Below are 22372 nucleotides of genomic sequence, written 5' to 3'. Positions count from 1 at the left end.
ACCTTTTAGATTGGGCAGAAAATGGGCACAGCTGGAGAACCTGTGCCAGCCTTCCCCAGGAGTGTCTGTGTGATTGTATATAAATCTTATCTCAAAGTGTTTGTGTGTGTGTGTCAGCTACTTGGACAGGGACATGAAGCACTGGTTGGACAGAGAGGGTGCTGGAGGTTTTAGCTTGCCGACTAGGCTGAGATCTGGACCCTATAGCTGTGCCAGTAGGGAGTCTAATTGGGGACCTGGAGAGAAAGGGAGAAACCAGCCCCAGACTGACTATGATCTCTGTGTGCTCTTAAGGGGAAATGTACTTTACTGTATGTGTGTATTTATTATCCTTTCCCTATATGGACACCCCTCACTGGTGCTAGTGGTGAGGATTGAGGCTCTTTGATTGCTGGGCCAGTGCACGGGGATCACATATTAATTGCTTGGCAGAGGTGGGATATCCACACCACATAGTAATTGGTTGGTAAATACTAATTGGCTTGTAGTGGCATGGGTAGTGTGAATTTCTGTAGCTTGTGTACAATGATCACTGAAGGTGTTTTGTACTCTAAATCAGCCATGCAGTGAATACTCAGAGTTCAGATCACAATTGTTTTATTTATTTTGTTTGCTTACTTAGTCAGGGAGAGCAGGCAGCATGTCAGCAGAGGAGTATGAAAAGCTGATAAGGAGCCAGCTGGCTGAGATGTGCCAGGTTAGGGGACTGGTGCATGGAAACCTGACTAAGGCAGACATAATTGCAGCTTTAGTCACAGCTGCATCAGGAAACAGCAACCAGGAGGACGATCTGTGCAAATATACAACACTCAGAGAATGGACAGCTCAACCTTTCTGCAGAGGACTTAAAAATCCATCTGGAGCTAAAGAGACTTGAGTTGGAGGCCAGGCATTTGGAAATAGAAGCAGCTGAGAGACTGAGATGTCTGCAGGCTGAGGAGAATGAGAAACTGCTATGCCTGGAAGCTGAGGAAAAGGAGAGGCAGAGGCAGCATGAGAGGGAGATGCTGACTCTTTGCCAGAGTCATGGAAGTAATGGGGAAGAGAGTAACTGGACCCCAGAAGCACAAAAGGTCAGTAAATTTCTTCCGCAGTTTAAAGAGTGGGATAATTTTGATAGATTCATTCATATGTTTGAGAGGGTATGTAAACAGTATGATGTTGACCAAAGGCTCTGGGTACGGTTCCTGACCCCCATTCTCCATGGTAAAGCTGTAACTGTGTTGTCTAAAATGTCTGACGTTGACTGTTTTATTTACACTGTTGTTAAGCATTGCTTGTTAGAATGTTTTAAGCTAACACCTGAAACTTATAGGAAAACGTTTTGTGAGCATAGATGCAAGGCAGATGAAAATGTGTGTGAATATGTTGCTAAACTGAGCACTTATTTTCATAGATGGGTGAGTGGATGTCAGGTCAACACTTTTGAAGGCCTGGCAGACCTTTGGTGAGGGAACAAGCCCTTTGCACTTTGCCTGAAGACATGAGGATCTGGTTAGCTGATAGACAATGTGCTACTTCAGATGAGTTGGGGAAGAAGGGAGACCTATACCTAGCAAGCAGGGCATCCCTGCACAGGAAAAGGACCCCAGTACTGCTCATGGGTCTAAAGAAACCCATGGTGGGCAGCACAGACTGCCCCAACAGAATCTGCCAGTAGCAGGGGAAGCCACTAGTCCAGGTACATGTCCAGGACCTAGGGTTAAATGATTTGAATGCAACCAGTGGGGCTATGTGGCATACAGATGTCCATGGAGGCAAGATGGGGAACAAAAGATGAGAGAACCAATAAGTGGGAAAGACAAAATGCCAATAGTAGGTTGTCTTGAGATAACAGGGGTACCAAACTACCATCCTACAGATGTCCTGATAGGAAGGATTTGGATGAGGCAATACCATGAGCTTAGGGTTACCATATTTGGTTATATGAAAAAATGAAAAAGAAGAGGACGATATATATTTTTTCATCCTCTTAGGGTTGCCAGATTCATGACTGGCCGGGTTGTGACAAAAGGTCTTTCACACTAGCTGAAGACCAAAACAAAAAAAAAAAAATGTCTTTAATGCGAAACATCACAGTTCCACATTAAAGACAAGTAGCTCCGTGTTTGGTGATTTTTGATTGGCCTGTATGCCGGTATACGAGCCAATCAAGAACTTGCATAGTGGACCTTCTTCTGTTCAATGTGGAACATCAAGCAGTTTCGCATTGAGCAGAGCTCCGTTTTTCGATTTTTTTTGATTAGCTCGTATACAGTTATACGAGCCAATCAAAAACTCACACAGCGGACCCTCTTGTGTTCGATGCGGAACATCAAGCAGTTCCACATTGAACAAAACTCCGTTTTTCAATTTTTTTGATTGGCTTGTATACCGGTATATGAGCCAATCAAAAACCCGCACAGCAGACCCTCTTTTGTTCAATGCAGAACATCAAGCAGTTCTGCATTGAACAGAGTTCCGTTTTTCGATTTTTTTGATTGGCTCATATACCGGTATACGAGCCAATCAAAAACTCACACAGCAGACCCTCTTCTGTTCAATGTAGAATATCAAGCAGTTCTGCATTGAACAGAGCTTCATTTTGCAATTTTTTGATTGTCTGGTATACTGGTATACGGGCCAATAAAAAAAAAACAAAGTGGAGGCTGTTTTGCTGGGACTGTAACCAGCAGTGCGGGACTCGGGATCAGACTGCCGATCCCGGGACAATCCCGCTGAAATAGGGATGTCTGTTTTTTGAAAATTCTGTGATTTGTCTGGGTTTTTGAAAAACCCGGACAAATCGCAGAATTTTCAAAAAACGCCTGGACGCCCAGACAGGAGCCCAAAAAGAGGACGTGTCCGGGGAAACCCAGATGTATGGTAACCTTACATGAGCTTATGCAATTACACGCAGTCAGGCTAGGAGAAAAGCATGTGGGTCTGGTAGCTTGGGGGAGACCCAGACAGACTGCACACTTGCAGCCAGGACTGGTGAGGTGGTTACTTCAGGGAGGAAGCTATGCTGTAGCAGTGAGACTGAATGTGAGCCACAGCTGCTTCTGGGTACTGATGTTCCCTTGGACAGAGTGACTGCAATGGTAAAGGTGAGTAGTAGTACCCAGGTTGACAGTGTGGCACCACTGTCAGAGGATGCCAGACATTCTGTGGAAGAGGAGTTGGGAAGGGTGGGTCCCTATTAGAACCACAAAAGTTTGAAAAATTGAATGGCTAAAAAAACAAATATTCAGTTTCTCAAAATTGGTTTTTGGGGGGGGGGCTGTGCCCCCCACAGCCCACTCTAATTATATATACTAACTCCAAGATCACACTACAGTGAGGAAAGGGCAAATTTTCCAATCTTTACTGTACTGCGATCTCAGAAAACTTATTTTGAGTAGCTGAATTTTCAGTTTTTCAGCCGTTCGATTTTTTTAATTTTCGTTGTTCTAATAGGGACCTGGGAAGAGTTACAAGGAGAGAGTTGAGACAAGCTTACCTCTCAGACCCTACATTGCAAAGCCTGAGGCAGGTAGCTAGGGAGGCACCTGATTCTCAAGGGAAGGGAAAATCTGTATACTGGGACAAAAGGTTACTGTACAGAGAGTGGACCCCTGAGGGAGGTCTAGAAGGTGAGAGGGTACAGTAGTTGGTAGTGCTTACAGCCTATCATCTAGTGCTTCTAGCCATAGCCCATGATATTCCCTTTGCAGGTCATATGGGCATAAAACATACCAAGAGACATATTATGCAGTACTGCTATTGGCATGGAATTTCCAGAGATGTAACAGGGTATTGCAGGACCTGTGAGCAGTGCCAAAAGGTAGGCAAGGCAGGAGACAAGGTGAGAGCTCCTTTGATGCCTTTGCCTGTGATTGAGGAGCCATTTCAGAGGGTAGCCATGGATATTGTGGGGCTTCTGAGTACCCCAAATTCCACAGGGAAAAAGTATATCCTGGTAGTAGTGCATTATGTTACATGATACCTTGAGGCAGTGGCTCTGTTATCCATTGAGGCAGAAAAGGTGGCAAATGCTTTGTTAGATATTTTCAGCAGGATAGGATTCCCAAAGGAAACATTGACTGACAGAGGTGCAGATTTCATGTCAGACCTGCTGGCATGTCTGTGGAAGTTCTGTGGGGTGAAGCACCTGATGTCCACCCCCTACCATCCCCAGACTAATAGTCTTGTTGAGAGGTTAAACTCTACAATCAAGTCCATGCTACAGGCATTTGCAGACCAGTTCAAGAGGGAGTGGGACAAATATTTGCCCCATCTGTTGTTTGCTTACAGAGAGGTTCCCCAGGATTCCACAGGTTTTTCACCCTTTGAGTTCTTTTATGGGCATAAGGTGAGGGGACCCTCTAGATTTAATTTGAGATGAGTGGGAAGGTGAGTGTGAACCTCACAAGGAGTCTGTTGTGGCATATGTCCTAAACCTCAGGACAAGGCTCAGGGAACTCATGGGCTTGGCCCAGGAGAACCTGGCAGAAGCCCAACAACAGAAAAAGATGTAGTATGAAAGAAATGCTCGAGCTAGAAAGTATGCTGTGGGGCAGCAGGTAATGATTCTCATTCCTGTCAGACACAACAAGCTGCAAGCAGCTTGGAAGGGACCCTACAAGGTGGCAAGCAAGGTAAGTGATGTTAACTACATGGTGGAACTGCTAGACAGGAGGCAGAGGCACAAATTGTACCATGTTAACATGATGAAACCTTACCATGATAGGGAGGCCCTTGTGCTGAGCATTTGCAGTGGATTGCAGGAGTCTGAGGGAGATCTGGTGACTGATCTCCTCAGTGAGGCTCAGACTGACACCTCAATGGATGGGGTAGCAATGTCCCAGCAGCTATCTCCTACCTAGATTTGAGAAATCCAAGCAGTGTTACAGGAGTTTGGGGACATGTTCACTGAGAAACCAGGGTGCACCCACCTGGTGCAGCTCCAGGTGGATACAGAACCCCAAAGGCCTATTAGGCAGACCCCCTTATAGGGTGCTTGAGAGAGTCAAACAGATTCTGAGGGAGGAGATACAGGAAATGTTGGAACTAGGGGTAATTCAAGAGTCTAACCATCCCTTGGCCTCCCTAGTGGTGCTGGTGCCAAAGAAGGATGGCAGCACCAGGTTCTGTGTGGACTACAGGAAAATAAATAGTCACACAGAGTCGGATGCTTACCCTATACTAGGACAGATAAGGCCCTAGAGCAGCTGGCTGTGGCTAAGTATCTTACAACCATTGATCTTAACAAGGGTTACTGGCAGGTGCACATGACTCCCCGTGCTAAAGAGAAGTCAGCCTTTGTGACTTCTTTTGGCTTGTATGAGTTCACAAAGATGCCCTTTGGGATGAAAAATGCCTCAGCGACTTTTCAGAGGCTGGTAGATCATATCCTAACAGGAGCAGGAGGGTTTGCCCTTGTTTACCTAGATGATATTGCCATCTACAGGCATTCCTGACAAGGGCTCCTTCAACATGTCAGGGAGGTGCTGGGCAGACTATAGAGGGCAGGGTTGATCATTAAGCCGAGCAAACGTCAGGCGGGTATGGCAGAGGTCTCCTACCTGCGACATAAAGTGAGAAGTCGTAAGATCAGGCCAGAACCTGCCAAAGTAGAAGCCATTCAGGCATTGCCTGCATCTGTTACCAAAAAGCACGTGAAGGCATTCTTAGGGACAGCAGGGTACTACAGAAAGTTCATCCCCAGTTATAGTACCATAGCTGTTCCCCTCACAAACCTGACAAGGAAGAACAGAGCCAGTCAGCAAAATGCCAAGTTGCTAAGATGGAGCCTAGGGTTGTAAGCATATAATATGTCAGTGCAGCACCACAGTGGGATTAGCAATGCCAATGCAGATGGGCTCTCAAGACAGGGAATGGGGTAAGGTATACTCAGATAGACCTAACCCTCTCAAGCAACGTTTCTAAAAGGTCACTTGAAAAACTAGCTTGAGTTCTCGGGGGGGGGGTGAAGATAGGTAAAGGTTGCCAGCCTAGCCAGATATAATTTTGTAGATAATTCTGTCATTTGTAAATATTAATGTAAGCCACAGGCTTGTTCTCTTAAATGTGAAAAGACTACATTGGATATTGAACTGCAAAAATGTAACAACAGTGCACTCTGCTGTAAGAAAGCTAAGTCAAGCATTTTATGACTGTCTTTGATGTCAAAATTCAGAGCCGATATGTCTAGACGGCTGCATCCTGCCTATTGTTTTAAAACCAGAGTTAATGGCTAGACTTTGCATGTAAAAATGTCCTTTATTGCTGTGGTGTAAACAATGTAAATGTAGTTTCTGTTAGCATGGGAACACCAGAGAAGTGTGAAGAATGATGTCATGTGAAGCAGCTCTGTGTTATCAATTTAAAGAGAGAGAATCAGAGAGCTCTGAGCATTTTGTCTTGAGAACATTCAACTCACCACTCAGCCTGTTCTATATGTAAGTTATTTAGAACTGTGTTTTCTCTTAGAAATAACTTGGAATTAGGAATATTAGACTGTGTTTTTCTGTGTTGATGTTAGAACTTTTCTACGGTATTATTTTAAGTATTTCTCTGTGATACCTGAACTCTTGACTAGCACTGTGTAGTAAGAAGTATTGTCTTGTGTTTTTATTATTTATTATTAAATATTTTTAAGCCTTTCAACTGTGGCTGTTTTATGTAGAGTTAATTTAAGCGCTAGAGTACATTGCATGTATATAGTGATACTGTACCAACCAAGTCATTCTAATAAGCCTTGACTATTCAGTCACACTTACCATTTGGATAATAATATTGGACAGTAATAATTTGACACCCTTTCAGAAGGGCTTAATATTAGTGGGTGATAGCAGCTGGTACTACCTTTTAGACTGGGCAGAAAAGGGGCACAGGTGAAGAACCTGTGCCAGCATTCTCCAGGTGTGTCTGTGTGGTTGTATATAACTCTTATCTCAAAGTGTGTGTGTGTCAGCTACATGGCCAGGGACACAAAGCACTGGTTGGACAGAGAGGGTGCTGGAGGTTTTAGACTATCCACTAGGCTGAGATCTGGACCCTGTAGCTATGCCAATGGGGAGTCTGATTGGGGACCTGGAGAGAAAGGGAGAAACCATCCCCAGACTGACTGTGATCTCTGTGTGCTCTTAAGGGGAATTGTACTTTACTGTGTGTGTGTGTGTGTGTGTGTATATTTATTATCCTTTCCCTATATGGACGCCCCTCACTGGTTTTAGTGGTGAGGATTGAGGCTCCTTGATTGCTGGTCCAGTGCATGGGCGTCACACCTAGCATGAGCTTAACAGCACATGCTAAAAAGGATCTGCTCCCACACAGTGCCAGTTTACAATTCAGACACTTGTTAGCTGTGATGAGGTAAGACTTCATTATCTGCTAATTTGCATGTCTCTTACTCTCATTAACTAACATGATGTGCAGAACATTGCTGATCTTCATGTTGTGGTAGTAAACTGCTACTCGTGTAGGCAGTGGCATTCCTTCTCAGTCACTCTCCCACATACGCAAGTACAAAAACACATGAACACATGCACATAAACACACACACACACACACACACACACACACACACACACACACACACACACACACACACACGCACACACACATGTGCAAGCACACACATATTCAAACATTACATTCCCCATACGTGTCCTGTTTTTCCACACCCCTGTAATAGCTGAAGTGCTGTTGCGATTTATATCTATTATGCCCTGCTGACTAGTGAATCCCCTACACCCATTTTCCATACCACAGTTGTGGTATGTAGCTGGACAGAGTCTTTGGCATTCCGCATGGCCACTAGGCCGGCCCTACATGGTGCTGCATCTCTTCATGATAGAGGACCATGGAGCACAGTGTTAGGGTGGTTGCTGAAACAAGAAAAGGTATATTGACATGTACACAGAGTTGTACATGTCGTGGTACCGTACTGAATCCCAGCCTTTGTATTTTACTTTTATACTCTGGTATTTAATTTGATCATGTTAACAGCAAGGATTTCAGGAGGACTGAGGCCCTGGTTAACAATGACCTCCACCAGTACTGTTGGCCAACAGGGTGCTGGCAGAAATTGGGCTACTGTTAGCCAAAGGAGGAGAAGAGGGGGAAGGCATGCCTGAAGGCAGGTAAAGGCTAGGACTGTGATAGTGAGGGTCGGAACTTTGAATGTTGGCAGTATTACTGGTATAGGGAGAGAGCTATGATGGCCCGAAGGAAGGTTGGTATATTGTGTGTGCAAGAGACCAGATGGAAGGGGAGTAAGGCTAGGTGTATCGGAGGTGGTTTCAAATTGTTTTATCATGGTGTGGATGGGAGGAGAAATGGTGTAGGCATTATCCTGAAGGAACAGTATGAGTATCGGATAGAGTGATGTTTATGAGGCTGGAAATTGATGGTGTAATGAAGAATGTTGTTAGTGCATATGTTCCACAAGTTGGATGTGCGATGGATGAGAAAGAAAAATTTTGGAGTGATTTGGATGAAGTGGTGATGACTGTACCCAAGGGTGAGAGACTGGTGATTGGAGCAGATTTCAATGGGCATGCTGGTGAAGGGAACAGAGGGGATGAGGAAGTGATGGGTAGGTATGGTGTTAAGCAAAGGAATGCAGGAGGTCAGATGGTAGTGGATTTTGCAAAAAGGATGAACATGGCTGTGATGAATATGCATTTTAAGAAGAGGGAGGAGCATAGGGTGACATACAAGAGTGGAGGAAGATGCACACAGGTGGATTATATCTTATGTAGAAGGGCCAGTCTGAAGGAGATTGGAGACTGTAGAGTGGTGGCAGGGGAAAGTGTAGTTAGGCATCATAGGATGGTGGTTTGTAGGATGACATTGGTGATCAAGAAGAGGAGGATGAGTGTGAGGGCAGCACCAAGGATCAAATAGTGGAAATTGAAAAAGGGTAATTGTGAGGTGAAGTTCAGGGAAGAGTTAAGACAGGCACTGGGTGGCAGTGAAGAGTTACTGAATAGCTGGGTAACTACTGCAGAGCTAGTAAGAGAAATGGCTAGAAAGGTGCTTGGTGTGACATCTGGAAAGAGGAAGAAGGACAAGGAGACCTGGTGGTGGAATGAAGAAGTACAGGAGAGTATACAGAGAAAGAGGTTGGCGAAGAAGAAGTGGGATTGTCAAAGAGATGAAGAAAGTAGACAAGAGTATAAGGAGATGAGGTGCATGGCAAAGAGAGAGGTGGTGAAGGCTAAGGATAAGGCTTATGAAGAGTTGTATAAAAGGTTGGACACTAAGGAGGGAAAAAAGGACCTGTACTGATTGGCTAGACAGAGGGACCTAGCTAGTAAAGATGTGCAGCAGGTAAGGGTGATAAAGGATAATGAGGGAAACATACTCACAAGCAAGGAGAGTGTGTTGAGCAGATGGAAAGAGTACTTTGAGGGGTTGATGAATGAAGAGAATGAGAGGGAGAGAAGTTTGGATGATGTGCGGATAGTGAATCATGAAGTGCAGTGGATTAGCAAGGAGGAAGTAAGGATAGCTATAAATAGGATGAAGAACAGAAAGGCTGTTGGTCCAGATGACATACCTGTGGAAGCATGGAGGTGTTTAAGTGAAATGGCAGTGGAGTTTTTAACTAGATTGTTTAATGAAATCTTGGAAAGTGAGAGGATGCCTGAGGAATGGAGAAAAAGTGTTTTGGTACCGATTTTTAAGAATAAGGGTGATGTGCAGAGCTGTAGTAACTACAGAGGAATTCAACTGATCAGTCACAGCATGAAGTTTTGGGAAAGAGTAGTGGAAGCTAGGTTAAGAAGGGAGGTGATGATTAGTGATCAGCAGTATGGTTTCATGTCAGGAAAAAGCACTACAGATGTGATGTTTGCTCTGAGAGTGTTGAGGGAGAAGTACAGAGAAGGTCAGAAGGAGTTGCATTGTGTCTTTGTGGATTTAGAGAAAGCATATGACAGGGTGCCTAGAGAGGAGTTGTGGTATTGTATGAGGAAGTCGGAAGTGTCAGAGAAGTATGTAAGAGTGGTACAGGATATGTATGAGGGTAGTGTGACCGCGGTGAGGTCTGCGGTGGGAGTGATGGATACGTTTAAGGTGGAGGTGGGATTACATCAAGGATCAGCTCTGAGCCCTTTCCTATTTGCAGTGGTGATGGACAGGTTGACAGACGAGATCAGTCAGGAATCCTTGTGGACTATGATGTTTGCAGATGACATTGTGATCTGTAGTGAGAATAGGTGGTGAAGGTGGATGAGTTTAAGTACTTGGGATCAACAGTTTGTTTGCAATGCTGGGCAAAGTTTGTTCACTATATTTATATTCGTTATTTGAAATCTGAGTGGAAAGCACTTGAAAAGTGAAAACCTTGATGATTAAGGGTGACTTTTACATCTTAGAATGTCAATGTCCCAATTAATTTGCTAAAATGCTGCATACAGTGCAGTTGCATTTTTTCAAAGAAAATGCATCTTGAGGTATAGCAATCTGCTCCTTTACTGAAGGGTAATTTGACCCAACAGTTTGTTTCCTTATGTCAGTGGAAGCATAAGACAGATGATGCTTTGATGGCAAAGTTGAACCCATCATCTTGGGCCTCAGGGGTGCGGAGCTATGGCCCAATGGTATCTTGCACCTGGGGCTGGCCGAGGGGTGGGGTCTGGATGGAAGTCTGGAAGGGGGAGAGAGGTGGAAAGTGGCCAGGGCGGGAGCACTCCTGCCTGGTTGAGAGGGTCTGGACTGTCCCCCCACCTCCAGGTGGAAGTCCTTAATGGAGCCATTGGTGGAAGGCTGTGGGGCCAGGAGAGCTCCTGCTTGGGTGAGGGGCCGGGACCAAGAGAGCTCCTCCCGGGTAGCGGGAAGGCGTTTGACCTCACCTGGTACCCAACAGCATCCCCAAAATATTGCAAAGTCCCTGGAATCACACTGGTCCAGAAAGGAAGGGGACTCGGAAGCCCTCATGAGAGCGGATCTGGCCCTCTGTGGCCATGGGGAGTTCTGCGGGGGTGGTCACCCACTTTGAAATATTAGAGTGTTCAAAAGCAGGCGACATCCTGAATACTTCAGCTAGGAATAATGGAATAGGACTCGGTTCTACTGACAGATTGCTTCTCTTTTCTCGATTCTGATGGTGCATGGCCGTTTTAGTTGGAGTGAGGAGTAGTTGGTTAATTTCCAATCAAACGAGAGACTCCACCATGCTATATCTTTTGTGGGGCCGTGCAGTCATCTCCAAGCTTGAATTTGCCTTTGTACACACTGCCCACACACTGCTACTCACTACCGTTGGATGGTTTAATGAGGTCATCAGCCAGCCCCTGGGTGGTCACAGCCCTGGCAGTGCACTGAGAAGATGATCAAACTTGACTATCTAGAGGAAGTAAAAGTCAGGGGCAGCGTCAGCTGTCCTCCTCTGCTGCCCGGAGTTCGGCGGTGGGGAGTGGCCACATGGGGGCCCAGAGAGGATGGTAATCTGTCTGCCCCCATGGCCTCCGCTGTCCCCCCGTGACCATGCTCGGAATACGACATCAGATCAGACGTGGCGACCCACCGAATTTAAGCATATTACTAAGTGGAGGAAAATAAACTAACCAGGATTCCCTCAGTAATGGCGAGTGAAGAGGGAAGAGCCCAGCGCCAAATCCCCGCTTGGGTGATGGGGGCAGGGAAATGTGGTGTATGGAAGTCCATCTCCCTGGCGCCGCCCTGGGGGCCCAAGTCCTTGTGAACGAGGCTCAGCCCACAGACAGTGTGAGGCCATTGTGGCTCCCGGTGTGTCGGGATCAGGCCTTCTCGGAGTCAGGTTGTTTGTGAACGCAACCCAAAGTGGGTGGTAAACTCCATCTAAGGCTAAACACCGGCATGAAACCAATAGTGGACAAGTATCATAAGGGAAAGTTGAAAAGAACTTTGAAGAGAGAGTTCAAGAGAGCGTGAAACTGTTCAGAGGTAAACGTGTGGGGTCTGCGTGGTCCACCCGGAGGATTCAACCCAGCAGCCATGCTGGCTGCCTGGGCGAGGCGGATCCCCCTCCCCCTCCAGGGGGGTGGGGGACCGAGCCCAGGCATGCCAGCTGCCGTCATGCGCACTTCCTCTGTGGCAGTGCACCATGACTGGCTCTGGGTCAGCCAAGAAGGCCGTGCGGAAGATGGATCCCCTGTCTGGAGAGGAGTGTTACAGCCTGCAGCATCATCACTGTGCCCTGGGGTCATGGGAGATGACCACCGCTGCACTCATCTCCACCCTCACGGTGGGGGCCCCTGGCTCCCAGCAGGACTGTCAACAAGGCTGAACTGCCCTCAGTGTGGCCCAACTGCATCCCGCTGGTGGCCTCACCTCTGGTGCCTGGGCTCTGTGGCAATGTCGGTGATCCACCTGTCCCATCTTGAAACATGAACCAAAGAGTCGGGATACCCCCACCTTGCACAGGAGGCACACCGCCGGCCAGTCTCATCCATCCCATCAGGGAGGTGGAGCATGAGCGCACCTGGTGGGACCCAAAAGATGGTGAACTATGCCTGGGCAGGGCAAAGCCAGAAGAAACTCTGGTGGAGGTCCGTAGTGGTCCTGATGTGCAAATTGGTTGTCCAACCTGGGTACAGGGGTGGAAGACTAATCGAACCATCTAGTAGCTGGTTCCCGCCAAAGTTTCCCTCAGGATAGCTGGCGCTCGGCGAACACAGTTTTATCTGGTAAAGCAAATGATTAGAGGTCTTGGGGCTGAAACAATCTCAACCTATTCTCATACTTTAAATGGGTAAGATGCCCAACTTGCTGGTTTGGAGCCGGGCATGGAATGCGAGCCACTTTTGGTAAGCAGAACTGATGCTGCGGGATGAACTGAACGCCGGGTTAAGGTGCCCAATGTCAATGCTCATCAGACCCCAGAAAAAGTGTTGGTTGATATAGACAGCAGGATGGTGGCCATGGAAGTCAGAATCCGCCATGCAGTGTGTAACAACTCACCTGCCGAATCAAGTAGCCCTGAAAATGGATGGTGCTGGAGCATCGGGCCCATACCCGGCTGTCGCCAACACTGGGACCCAAGGGGGCTATGCCGTGGTGACTAGGAGGGCCTCCACGGTGGCACTGAAGCCCAGGGCAAGGGCCCGGGTGGAGCCGCCGCAGGTGCAGATCTTGGTGGTAGTAGCAAATATTCAAACAAGAGCTTTGAAGGCTAAAGTGGAGAAGGGTTCCATGTGAAAAGCAGTTGAACATGGGTCAGTCGGTCCTGAGAGATTCCGAAGGGATGGGCGATGGCCTCCATCACCCTTGGCTGATCGAAAAGGAGTCAGGTTCAGATCCCCAAATCCGGAGCTGCGGAGACAGGCACCTCACAACGTCCAGTGCGGTGATGCAAATGATCCCCAAGAAGCTGGTGGGGGCCCCTGGGAGAGTTCTCTTTTCTTTGTAAAGGGCAGGGAGCCCTGGAATGGGTTTGCCCCGAGACAGGGGCTCATGCCCTGGAAAGCATCGCAGTTCTGGCGGCATCAGGTGAGCTCTCGCCGGCCCTTGAAAATCCAGGGGAGAGTGTGTAAGTCTTACAGCCTCTGGCATGTTAGAACAATGTAGGGAAGGGAAGTTGGCAAGTCAGATCCGTAACTTCGGGATAAGGATTGGCTCTAAGGCTGGGTCGGTCAGGCTCGGGTGTGAAGTGGGGCTGGGTGCATGCCATGGCTGGATGAGATGTCACCCCCTCTCCGAGCTCCCTCTCCCCTGGGAGGCTGGGGGGATGATGGCGGCGACTCTGGACGTGCACCAGGCCCATCCTGTGGATTGCCCCATTCCGGTGTCTCACATTGTCCAGCAGCTAGCAGCTGACCTAGAAATGGTGTGGACCTAGGGAATCCAACTGTTTAATTAAAACAAAGCATCGTGAAGGCCTGAGACAGGTGTTGACATGATGTGGTTTCTGCCCAATGCTCTGAATGTCAAAGTGAAGAAATTCAATGAAGCTTGGGTAAATGGCAGGAGTAACTATGACTCTCTTAAGGTAGCCAAATGCCTCGTCATCTAATTAGTGATGGGTATGAATGGATGAATGAGATTCCCACTGTCCCTACCTACTATGTAGTGAAACCACAGCCAAGGGAATGGACTTGGCAGAATCAGTGGGGAAAGAAGACCCTGTTAAGCCTTACTCTAGTCTGGCACTGTGAAGAGACATGAGAGGTGTAGAATAAGTGGGAGGCCTTGGCCTCCGGTGAAATACCACCACTCTTATCATTTTTTCACATACCTGGTGAGACGGGGGGGGGGAGCCCCACCAGGGCTCTTGCTTCTGGCTTCTAGTACCCAGGCGTGACCTGCTCTGGAGACAGTGTCAGGTGAGGAGTTTGACTGGGGTGGTACACCTGTCAAAGAGTAATGCATGTGTCCTAAGGTGAGCTCAGGGAGGACAGAAACCTCCCGTGGCGCAGAAGGGCAAAAGCTCGGTTGATCCTGATTTTCAGTATGAATACAGACCGTGAAAGTGAGGCCTCACAATCCTTCTGGCTTTTTGGGTTTTAAGCAGGAGGTGTCAGAAAAGTTACCACAGGGATAAGCCATCAATACGTTGTTTGGCATAATGATATATAAGCCATCAATACGTTGTTTGGCATAATGATATATCCCCCCAACTCCCTGTCTCAATAGGTGTTACCCAAGGATCCATCCTTGGACCCTTACTCTTCTCCATATTCACTAATAATCTAGCCTCTGCTACCAAACAGGCCACTCTCATACAGTACACAGTTGATTCCACCATCATCTGCTCAACCCACTCCCTACCTGAACTTTAAAAGACCACACAGGAAGCTTTTTTCCTCAGTTGAAAGTTGGCTTTCAGAGGCACAATTAATACTTAACCCAAACAAAACAAAACTCTTTATCTTCCAACCCACCAAACACAATCTAAACACCCACCAATTTAATATTAAAGCCAATGACAACACCATTATCCCTCCAAGAGACCACACCAAACTACTTGGAGTTGAAATTGACAATAAACTCAAGTTTGACATTCATATCTCATTAACCATAAAAAGTACACAAAAAACTAGGCGCTTTATACAAAAATAAGCAATTCCTCACCAGAACAGCCAAGATTTTAGTTGCAATTAGCCACTTTATCTCCACCCTACTCTACACCTCTCCAATATTTACCAACCTAAGGCAAAGTGAGTTAGGTAAACTCGAAGCTTGCTACAACAAAATAGCAAGGTTTGCCACTGGTGCAAACTACTGTAGCCACCACTGGACCTCACTTACTGAACTAGGCTGGCTAGAACTCCCTCACCTCCTTCAATGGTACCAATTCTCACTCCCCTACAAATACAAACTACTAAATCATCCTTTAAAAGTCCCCTCCCTCCAAAGTCTACTCCAACCCTATCATACCATCAGACCATTATGCTCCAGCAACAAAAATCAATTACAGGTAGCTAGAACCAGGAACTCTGCTGGAGAAGCTCTCTTCTTCTACTCCGTAGCAAAATTATGGAATACCCTTCCTCACACTATAACTTCTGTGTCATCACGCACTAACTTCAAAGCTGCTCTAAAATCTCATCTAAAAGAGCACTGGGCATGCCCCTGTAACAAACCTGTCTAACTTCTCTACCCCAACCTCTCTAATCCCTTTCTTCCACCCCTGTAACTACCTTCGGATTGCAGCCAAATACATTGCTTGTAAACCTATATCTCAGCTGTAATCTTAGCCACTGTTATTCAAGGGTAATAGCTGCTAGCTCAGCTATTAAAATGCTTGCTAGTCTTTATGGCACCAATGATATAAGTGTTGTACCATTTAACTAAATACTTAATTTCATTTTGAACTATAACTGTTTACTACTATTGTTAAACAAAACCTACCTATACTTCTTGTCACTTGTAATTAATTGTTGTTTTTAATTGTTGTTTTTATTGTGGAGCTTTTCTCCCCTGGCCTTCATGGAAAAAGGACCTGTGTCCAGTCAGAGTTTCCTGGTCAACAAATGTAAATAAATAATAATAATCTGTATCTGTATCTATGTGTGCAGTTGCTTTTGTCACACATTTGCTTCATTGAAACTGGAATTCATTGCTCTTTTGATTGAATTCCAGTTTTGTCATGTGTTTACTGACTAGTTTACTTTTTTTTTATTTCTGGGATTGTCAAACAGTGGTAAGAGAAATTTCTGCTTTTCCCCACCATCGTGCGATCTTGGAGTTGGTATATTTAATGTAGCAGGTGTGTGATGGCCCAGAGGGATGGTTTAACATGCAAAAACAATTGTTTTTCTATTAATTTTTCAGAGTACCAGGTGTTAGACATTGTGAAAGGATGCAGTGTGGCTCGATTTAAGGAAATTTCACCTGTGGGTCTGGTTACCCACCCTATACCCCTTTTGGACCATGCCCTATGATCTGTTATTTTAATTAACAGAGTGATCATTATATAGAGAATCATTGGAGTTTCCTGGTAATACGTCTGAAAAAGAAACAGCTTGTTAAGTGAGTTAAATAATACGTAGACCAAATTAGATATTTTAGGAGTGCCTCAGGAGTTAACTGCTCCCACATATGGGATACGTTTAAAATGAAATTAGATTTGCTCTCAGACTTTATACAGATAATATCTGGGGAAAGAAAAGGGGATTTTTGAATTTAAAAGGAAACAGACACAGAGTAGATTGTAAAGGCATGTTGCAACAGGAGGACATTAAAAATTTGATTGATGAGAAGTTTTATGGTGAAGCTTTGAGGAATACATATTTATATAACTCTCTCAAACACTGGATAAAACTGCAGATGTGCCTCTAGCAACAAAGAGTGCACAACACCATAATAGACTTGTGGAGTAGACCAGATAAATACATATTGAGAGATCCAGTGGGATTAATGAAACCTTCAGGAATTATTATCAGGCATTTTTTGAGGCAGTGAAAAGCTGTTGGCAATACGAAGAACAAATGGGTGATTATCTGAGCAGTATGCATTTAAATAAAATCTATCAGAAACAGGTAAAGTAACGTTGTGTAAATAAACTTACCATAACAGTACAAATTAGAATAGATCACTGTTGCAGTAGCCTAAGCTATATGGGACACAACCTGCCAAGGACTAGATGACCAGTCAGCTGCCAAAGCTTTAGGACACTTTCCACATGCCCTAACTGGTGAAGAGCTTGAAGAAAGTGGTGTAAAGTCAGTGGTCAGGGCACCAAAATCTCAGAGCTTTCTTATCACAGAAAAAAGGAGGCAAGAGCCCTCTTAGATAGGCATGTGTCAAGCAAGAAAAGAGTGACAAAAAACCCTCAACTGGGCATAAAGAAAACAAAAAAAGTGGGGGAAGAATGGAAGGAGTGTGTTTCTACTGCAACAGTGATCTATTTGAACATCTACTGTTATGGTAAATTTACTTACACACTTGTATTATGTTCATTATTAGATCAGCTGCAGTATCCGCGGTAGTGGTGCTGTGGTAGCGTTGTCACCTCACAGTAAGACGCTGTCTGGTTCGATTCTCAGCTAGAGCAACTTCTGCGTGGAGATATGCGTGAATGGGCGTACCTTTGTTGAAGGTTATGCATCAGGGCTGGTAACTCAGCACGTAAAAATCAACTACCAATCATTAGCGGACTGGAGTTCCGCTGTGGCGACCCCTAACCAGGAAAAAGCCGAAAGACACAAACAAAATTAGATCAGCTGCAGTAGCCTAAGCTATACAAGATGAATACAAGAGCTTAGAATGAAAAGGAGGAGAAAGAAGAATCAGAGTCCAGGAGAATATTCTTAGCAAAGCTTGCTATGGACTTAGCAAAAGCATCCAGCTTGTAGTGCTTGGTAAATGTGTGTACAGAAGACTAAGGTGCCGACTCTAGAATATTCCTTTCCAAAAAGCACAGAAGCCGCCAAAGCCCTTGTGGAATGGGCTTTGAATTTGCCTGGAGGTGTCTTATGGTGTGAATAACAAAATGCAGCAGCCCGAAATAACAATTTAGAAACTCTCTTTTGACAATGAGTGCCCTGTTCTCTTACAGTCATGGGGAATAAATAGTTCATTAGAATTTGTGAATGTTTTTGTCCTGTCAGTGTAGTATCTGAGTTGCCTGTGGACATCCAGAATGTGAGAATTCTTTCTCTTTTATTTTTTGGTTCTGGAAAGAAAACAGGGAAATAAATAATCTGACAATGTAAACTCTGAATCCACTTGGTGCATAAAGGAAGGATTTGCTGTTAAAGTTACTTTATCTATGTGAAAGATAAGATAGATTTGAAAAAAAAAATGAAAACATGTAGAAGCTTGTATTTTAGACACCCTTTTTGTAGGTCAGAGCAATAAGTAACTTTGTTTTCTAAGATAAGATTTTTACAAAAGTGTAAGGTTCCACAGAACAAAATTAAGATCATAAGAAAGAATCACCTGTCTTATAGGTGGACAGATTTGTAACACTTTTTTCAAAAAATGTTTAGCTTGAGGAAGGGTAGAAATGGGGGGAATGGGGGTTTCGCGATCCATGGGTAATCAATTAGAGGTGGCTGAAATGGGAATCTTGATGGAAGAATAATAAAACCAGTAGATAATAACTCACACAAAACTGAAAAATCAAAGGTATCTGAGTCTTAAAAGGATGGTTTGGCACCACCTAGACAATCTTTTTCACTTAGCCTTATATGATTTTCTAGTAGCAGGTTTCTTTGCCTCCTTTAATACCTGCTGCACATCCTCAGAAGAAATAGACGTGTAACAGGTATTACAATTCGGTCACTCAGGCAGTGAGCTGAAGAAATTGAAGGTTGGGGTTTATCAAACAACTCCTGTCCTATGTGAGCAAGTCTATCCTATGAGGAAGCTTGTGGTAATTGCTTTTGGCTGTTTTCAAAAGAAGGGGAACCACTTTTGCCCAGGTCAAAAGGGGGTTACCACATTTATCCTGGGAGAGTCCTTCTGAATCTTTAAAAGTCCTCTGGTTATTAGAGGAAATGATGGAATGGCATATAGGAACATCTCCATCCATGGGAATGAAAAGACATCTGTCTGTCAGCCCTTTACGCAAGGAGTCTTGGAGCAGAATCTCTTTAACTGTCTGTTGTGAGTGGAGGCAGAGATCTACTACCATTGGTAACTTTCTGCTCATGTTGTCTACTACAAACGTCTGCTCTGATGGAATGTAAGTAACCCGTAGAGATAGACTGTGATAAATTGCTTATTCATAGGTTAGCATTAGGCCAGCTGTCCTTATGGCCATTTTTAAGCCTAGCCAATTTCCTTTAAAGGTGAGAATCAAACACTGTACCTTGTGTGTGCATGTGTGTGTGTGTGTGTGTGTGTGTGTGTGTGTGTGTGTGTGTGTGTGTGTGTGAGGTAAACACCTTAATCATTATGCCAACCTCGAACCATTAAATACATGTGGATTTGAACCTACATCCACCACCGGGTGCAGTTTGATGGAGAGCATTAATGTGCTGAGCTATTCTGACAGCACAGGACAGTTGCTAGTCTTTAACGGGGTTAGGATGTGGTTCGCCCTTGCTTATGTACCACATCACTATGGTGTTTTCTGTGATTACTAGTTGTGGATCTGGAGTCCAAAGATGGTTTAGAAATTTGAGAGCGTTTATTAGTGCCATCATTTCTTTTAGATTCAGGTGATTCTGTTTTTCCTGCTGGTTCTACAGATCATTGACTTTTACCCCTTTGGATAAAGCTCTCCAAACAAAGTCTGAGGAATCTGTGGTCACAGACTGCATGGGGACTGAAGGAGGGAAAAGGGATGCCTGGATTGAGGGGAACAACTGATTCACCCAGTAGTGGATCTCCCTTTTGAAAAACCTAGCACTGGAATCTGAAAATATAGGGGGTGCTGCTGTTGGGTCCAGATTGATTCTTGGAACCATTGTATTTTTCTCATGTGAAGTCTGACCAACGGAATCATGAAAATTGTAGAGGCCATAAATCCTTGAATCCTGAGATATTCCCTGGCAGATGCCAGACTCTGGTTGGAAAATGTCAGAATCTGTTCCTTTCCTCTTTGCCCTGAGGAAGGAAAGCAACATGCGGGATGTATGTAGTCGACATCCCAGAAGCATTATCGTGAGATGAAATGAAAGATGTTTTCTATGCGTTCATCTGAAATCCCAGTCTGATAAAAAGTTTTTTTTTTACTTAAACCAGTGATTCTTGACAACTTGCAAAAGACTCTGCAAAAATAAGCCAATTGCCTAAATATGGAAAAATGTGAATGCCTTGCAGCCTGCAAAGGGCTATTAACAAAAGTAGGACACTTTGTAAATCCTCTTGGAGCTGTTGAAAACAGGGAATTGAAAATGTAAATCAGACACACAAAAACTGAAAAAAGCATCTGATATCTTTGAGAAGTGGAATATGATGATCAGCATCTTTTAAATCCAGTTACTAGAAACCTGAGTGGTGGAAACGAGGGGTAAGTCTCAGACTGGTATCATGGTTCCTACCTTCTTTAGCACAGGAAGGATTCTTGAAAAAAAAATTCCCCTATTTCATGTGGGGGAACAGGCTTTAGACCCCCTGAGATAGCATCTGATATAATATAGGAGGAAACTGGCAGGTTTGATTGGTTGAATGCAGCAGAATCCCCTGGAAAAAAAGGAAGGGTATCCTATAGCCAGCTGTAGCCTTTTTGAATGCTTATCAAAACTCAAGTAACTGAGGTTAGGTGTTGACACAGAGTGGAGTGAAAACGTTTCCAAAATATCAGGGTTGGGGGGGGGGTTAACATGATGGGGCATATGTCAATCTTCTTTCTTAGATTGTCATTGGTTTTGGAACTGCCCTCCCTTCTTTTTTTTTAAATCTCCCTGATATTGCTTTCTGAAATTTTGTTTGCCTGTACCTTGTTGGGATTGTTTATTCTGTTTCCTATAAAAGGAACTTGAACTGGTAGGAAAGTTTCTAATATATTTTGGCACGCAGGGTTGAAAAATCTGGGTAACCTGCCTAATTAACTTTCATCTTTCATGCAATATTTTAAGGACTTCAGCAGAGGAAGGGCCAAATCACACCTCTTTGTCTAGGGGGCCATTCAGTAGTAGTAATTTGGTAAATGTTGAGAATGCAGCCAGGCAAATATTCTCATTACCAACCCAGAGGCAGCTGCTGCAGAAGCTGCATCAACATTGTCATGAGAACAATTTAGAGAGTATTTAGTTACCTGAGACACAGACAAAATCAAAGAATTCACAGATGTCTTAATCTCTGAAGAATATAGGCCAGGAATTACTTTTCTGATATTGTCAAAGGATGCCAGCAGAGAGTTAGACATGTCAGCCTGGCAAGTGACTATTTTGAGGGCTAAAGTGGAAGAAGTTGTATAAAGAAATTTGTGGGATTTATCAGATTTTCTGGGGGCAGGCAGTCTGACTGTCAGATAAACTAGTGGCTGCAAGGAAAGCATTCTCTAAGGCTGGCAAAACAGGAGGAGCAGTTGCAGTTTGAAGAAAATCTACCTGTAGCAAATCATAATATCTTTGCTATGACTCTGGTATTTCTTTTTGTTTCCACTGAAATAACTCCTTTGTTCTGGTAGTATCAGAAAATACTACTCTTCAGGATGGGAATCTGAAGAAAATCTTTCCTTAAAGTCAGATTCCGCATTCTGTTGAGGAGGAACCTCAGAAACACAGTCTAAGTCTAAATGGTGTCCCTCAGAATCAGAATCTGAGAGAAAGAAAAATCTTTTCCTTTTTAAATTAAGGGAAGACCCAGAATAAAAGGACTGAAAAGCTTTAAACAGACTTTTAGCAAAACCCAAACAATCATCCTTGTCTGCTCTAGGTGGAAGTGACACAGGTGAAGAAAAATACATAAGTTTATGTTTTCTTTTCCTGGGAGACCTTCCAAAAAAGAATACCCTGAAGAATAATGATTTTCCTGGGAAACAAGCTCCTTAGAGAGTATTCACAAAGAAGCAACATCTACTCCATTCTCTCTTGCTCAAAGCAGACAGGCAGACTGCCACGGTGGCTTTCCATGGAGCAGCACCAAGGGGACAGAAAGAAACTGAAGAGTCCTCCAAGTAACTCAATATGGCCACAGCTGAGTCACTCAGCGACAGCTGAGGAAGTCTGAGTTATGACCAATGCATCCCATACAACTTTTCTCTTCTTGCAAATTGGGGAGGAAATGAGTGAGGAGCTGGGACCAAAGATCATGTTTCTACCAAAAAGAAAACTTGTCTAACAACTGGGTAGTGAAGCTTATGTATCACACTTCTTCTTACTGATTAAAAATGTAAGGTCTGAGGTAAAAGATTTTAGGACAACCACCAAAAACATTATATGTAACCCCCAGCCACAAATGTTGACAAAACTGTAAAAGAGAAGTTGTCCTCAATGGGGTACTTATCTGTCTAACTTTGAAGATAGACTAGCTGATCATTGATTCCTCAAAGCCACAGCAGAGAGACTCTTCCATGACAAGA

The 22372-nt window shown here is 44.6% G+C and overlaps 1 pseudogene; it reads left to right on the top strand.

Moving 5' to 3' along the window:
* Window positions 1-11472: 11472 nt before the first annotated feature.
* On the top strand, window positions 11473-14578 carry LOC122809938 (annotated as a pseudogene).
* Window positions 14579-22372: the final 7794 nt, after the last annotated feature.

This window comes from Protopterus annectens, chromosome 8.part0 (genome assembly GCF_019279795.1).
Source record: "Protopterus annectens isolate FY-2018-M chromosome 8.part0, PAN1.0, whole genome shotgun sequence".
Classification (NCBI taxonomy): domain Eukaryota; kingdom Metazoa; phylum Chordata; order Ceratodontiformes; family Protopteridae; genus Protopterus; species Protopterus annectens.
This window is presented reverse-complemented; position numbering and strand designations above follow the sequence as displayed.